We start from the raw sequence: 4447 nt of genomic DNA on the forward strand, positions 1-4447 counted from the left end.
TAAAATCACACATTCCCCAAACCCCAAAACTTTATAACAATTACAATGTTCAATGGAATAGAGTTAACCAAGTATAGAGACATGTTTTCCACTATGACGAGTCACTTTATTTTGCTGTTATTCAAATAGTACATCATTGTTTTAATGGAGCTTGGAATTTGTTTTAATCAGGTAAGACACATAGACTCAGAAATGACTGACATGAAGCAAGATCCCTCACAGATCCCTAGAAAGGGGGCACAACACACTATGCAGGGCCCACACGGGGAAGCACCAGCGTGGCCAGAAGGCAGAGGGAGAGGGGAAGTCATGGGTGAGAGGCCTGTCCCTCCCCACTCATTCAGTCCCTGGCACTTGGAGTGAGTGGGACGAGGGGATAGCATTCTGGAGCATAAGATCCCACTTGAGGAGGTGACTGGGGATTCGGGCTCTGAATTGCTAGGTTTACATTTGAAAGGCACACTGAAGGGAGAGTTGTTTATATCTAAATTGGCTAACCCTGGGAGAGGCAGCCCTTCCAAGCCAGGAAGGACTCAGGTGTCGGAGCATCAGAATACAGAAAATAAAAGACATGATCGATACAATCATATAATGATGCAAAAGTGTGCAATTCAAGAGCTCTAACTACCTGGTATAAAATTCTGGTCTACTAACTATAGAGCTAAGATGTTATAAATAAACATGAAAGGAGGCCAAAAAGATTCAAACCCTGCCTAGGGAAACATTTATAAGGCAGGAACCAGACAGCCTTGACACACTGGGAATGACTGTGATATTCCCAATATTCATGCTGAGGAAGCTCTGTGCTACTGATACAAAATTATTTCTTTAGAATAGTAGCTTCAGGGGGCTAGATGGGAGAGACGAAAAACATTAAAAGAGAATGGCAAAGGCAAAGAGAAAGCTTTTAAAAATCTCTCCTACTGAAGATGAGCCATTGAACTAAAATAAAACGTATGATAGATAGGAAGACAGACAGACAAAAAATAACCACTCAGGCGATGAATTTATTCTAGATAAAAGGAAAAAATTGAGCAATCTTAAAATGACTTTAAAATTACAATTTAAAATTCTGTCTTAGTCTGTTTGGGCTGCCATAACAAAATATGATAGACTGGATGGCTTAAACAACAGAAATGTATTTTCTCACAGTTCTGGAGGCTGGAAGTTCGAGATCACGGTGATGGCAAGGTTGGTTTCAGGTGAGGGCTCTCTTCCTAGCTTGCAGGTGGCTACCTTCTCACTGTGCACTCGCATGGCAGAGAGAGAAGGGGGAAGAGGGAGGAGGAGAGGAACAGATATCTAGTGTCTCTTTCTCTTTTACAAGGACACTATTTCTAAGATATTGGAGTGCCACCCTCCTGACTTTATTACCTTGAACCTTCACTGTCTCCTTAAAGGCCCTACCTTCAATAACATGAGGGATTAGGACTTCAACACATAAATTTAGGGTGACACAATTCGGTCCAAAGCAATCTGCTCCTAGTCCTCCAAATTCATGTTCTTATTATATGCAAAATGCATTCATTCTAATCCAGCAGACCCAAAAGTCTTAATTCATTCTAGAGTCAACTCTGTCTAAAATCCCAAGTCTCATCTAAGTGTTATCTAAGGCATATATGGGTGAGACTCTCCATATGATTCATCTTGAAGCAAAATTCCTCTCCAGCTGTGAAACAGTGAAACCAGACAAGCTGTGTGCTTCTGAAATACAAAGGTGGGACAGGCCTAGACATTTCCATTTCAAAAGGCAGAAATGAGGAAGAAAGAAGGGATGATAGGTCTCAGGGAAGGTCAAACTCTGCAAGGCAGATTTCACTAGGTGTTAAGGCTCAGGAATAATCTTTGTCTCTACGCCCCACTTTCTGGACACACTGGAGTAGCAGTCTTGGGGTGGCCCACCCCGAGGCTTCAGTCAGAGGCTGTCTGGCACGTTGAACCGGAAGCAATCCTGCCCTTTTAAACTGAAGAGGCAGCCCTGGTGAACTCTGAGCGGACGCTGGAGCCCTTCTTCCCTCGTCTTAAGGAATAGCATACGTGCAGTCAAATTCCTTTATCGATTCATCGCTCTCACCTTGCATTTTAATACAAGCAGTCAGGAGAAGTCAGACTGCTCCTTTAACGCTTTGCTGGGCAGCCTCCTCAGCTCAGTACTCAGTTTTATTGCTTCCAAGTTCCACCTTCCACAAAACACTAGAAGTCTACGGCCAAATTCTTTGCCACTTTATAACAAGGATCTTCTTTCTTCCAGTTTTCAAAAACATGTTCTTCTTTTCCATCTGAGACCTCACCGGAATGACCTTTAAAGCCCATGTTTCTACTGGTATTCTGTTCATGATTATTTATGTATTTCGTAAGAAGGTAGAGGCTCTCTCTCAAGCTGTCTTCTTTCTGAACCCTTACCAGAATCACCTAACGTGATACCAGCAGTGCCTTCGCAGCAGTCCAGGTTTCTCTCAGCACGCAGCACGTACCTCAGACCTCCTCCAGCGTCCGCCTGTTACCCAGTTTCAAAGCCTGTTCCACATGTTTTAGGTGTTTGTTACATCAGCAACCCACTTGTTGGTACCAAAATCAGAAAGGGAACGGAAGGAATGATCTCACTTGAAAAAATACAGAATTATGACTAGGAAAAAAATAAATTAGTAATCCTAGAAAATACCATAGGCATTAAAAAACAGTTATAAAACTGAAGTAATAAATTATAGTATGAACAAAGTTAAAGAATTAATGAACTGGAAGAGAACTGAAAATTTTATCCAGGATGCAGCATGGAAGGAATTATAGGAAAATGTGAAAGGTATTGCTCAGTGCTTTCTGAAAAAAAAAAAAAGGCGTCTTTTTATACAAATATATACTTCATCCAACAAATTCTTGCATGTTGCTTTTGCGGAATAAATATCGTGTATGTATATATGTTCCGTTCACTATATCTTAGTAGTTAATTCCCACCATCAATGAGAATTAGTTTTCTGTATAGGTGGTTTATAAATAACTTTCTTTCCAGAATAAAATAAGATATTCATCTGCATTTTGGAGATGTTCAACCTTAATTACACCATTAAGTGCTGATTGATTGGTAAAGGCTGACAGAAGAAAGTCTAATTGCCTTTTATTCATGCTAGGATAGATAGTTGCATTCTTTTACAGTTGATCAGTTCCTAGAATCTTTTCTCAAAATTAATAAATTACATTTTTCAAGAAGATATACTTGAATATATTTCTCCATGGCAAGAATCTACTCTGGACTTGCAATTCACTGTTGAATTTCAGCTTTTCTCTACCTCCTGTTATTTCTGCCTCCTTTTCAAATCTGAGGGGCTTTTGCTTAGCTCTCTGCCTCAAAAATGCACAGATGCATTCCCCAGCTATGTTTTTTGCCCCCTTTCTTCTAGAATTGTTGATATTTAAAAGCGATTTCACACGAACATGTAATTATTCCCAAATATATCACACCAATGACCCATTTTTTTGTGTGTGATAAAAATAGTAAATATTTTTATTCACAAGCCCAGAGCTTGTGAATAAGTAAAAGCTGTGGAGTCGTATCTAAAAAACTTACTTAGTCAATATGCTGTCTTGTCGCCACTCACTGAAATTCCATATGCTATGATCTAAGACTTCAGTGTTAAAATTTGTCGCTATTACCAATCTATGTAAAAGCTCTACACTCTTAGAAAAGTGCACATATTCGTCCATGCAACGTTTAGTAAACATTTAGCCAGGCATAAAGAGTAATATAGCACTAACACAAGATACAGTCATTTCCCGCAGGGATTTGGCTTTGTTGGATGATGTGTGACCATGCCGCCATAATTCCCGACGGCGCCAAACAGCCGACCAGCCAGTGTCGAGCAGGGCTGAATGCTCGTGCGCGAGAAAAGGACGACGGAGTCGAGCTGGAATGGCTAGGAAAGGCTTTGTGAGGTTCCGGGGAGAGCTGGACCCAACGGCCACCTGGCGTGTGGATGTGCAGAGACCAGGGGGAGCTGAGCACTTCGGTTAGACAGACGAGCGCACCTTGTTCACGGCATAGTGAAGTGTCTGACCTAGCTAAAGAAAAGGGTCTACACTGGCAAGAGTGAAGACGGAATTGATTACTAGAGCAAGTCGCACTGTGGAGGATATTTAAAAAAGACATTTTCCTGAAGAAAAAAAAAAGAAAAATTTAGAGCAGTGTTTATAAATGTATGTTCCCAGTACCGTTAATTAATAGGGTTCCTCCAAAAGGGTCTCCTAGGTCAAATAAACATGGAAAATACTGGGTCTCTCTACGGTGGGTCTTCTCTAATACTTTACTATGTTGGTGGGCGTTTTGACTTCCACAGAATTTCCCAAACCTTTTTGACCAGGGAACCCTTTCTGAGAAACAACTCATAGATCAAGTATGCTACGTGTATTGGTACCAAGCTCAGTCTACAAACTGATATAGTTAAGAAATATATAT

This window comes from Pteropus vampyrus, unplaced genomic scaffold (genome assembly GCF_000151845.1).
Source record: "Pteropus vampyrus isolate Shadow unplaced genomic scaffold, Pvam_2.0 Scaffold174, whole genome shotgun sequence".
Lineage (NCBI taxonomy): Eukaryota > Metazoa > Chordata > Mammalia > Chiroptera > Pteropodidae > Pteropus > Pteropus vampyrus.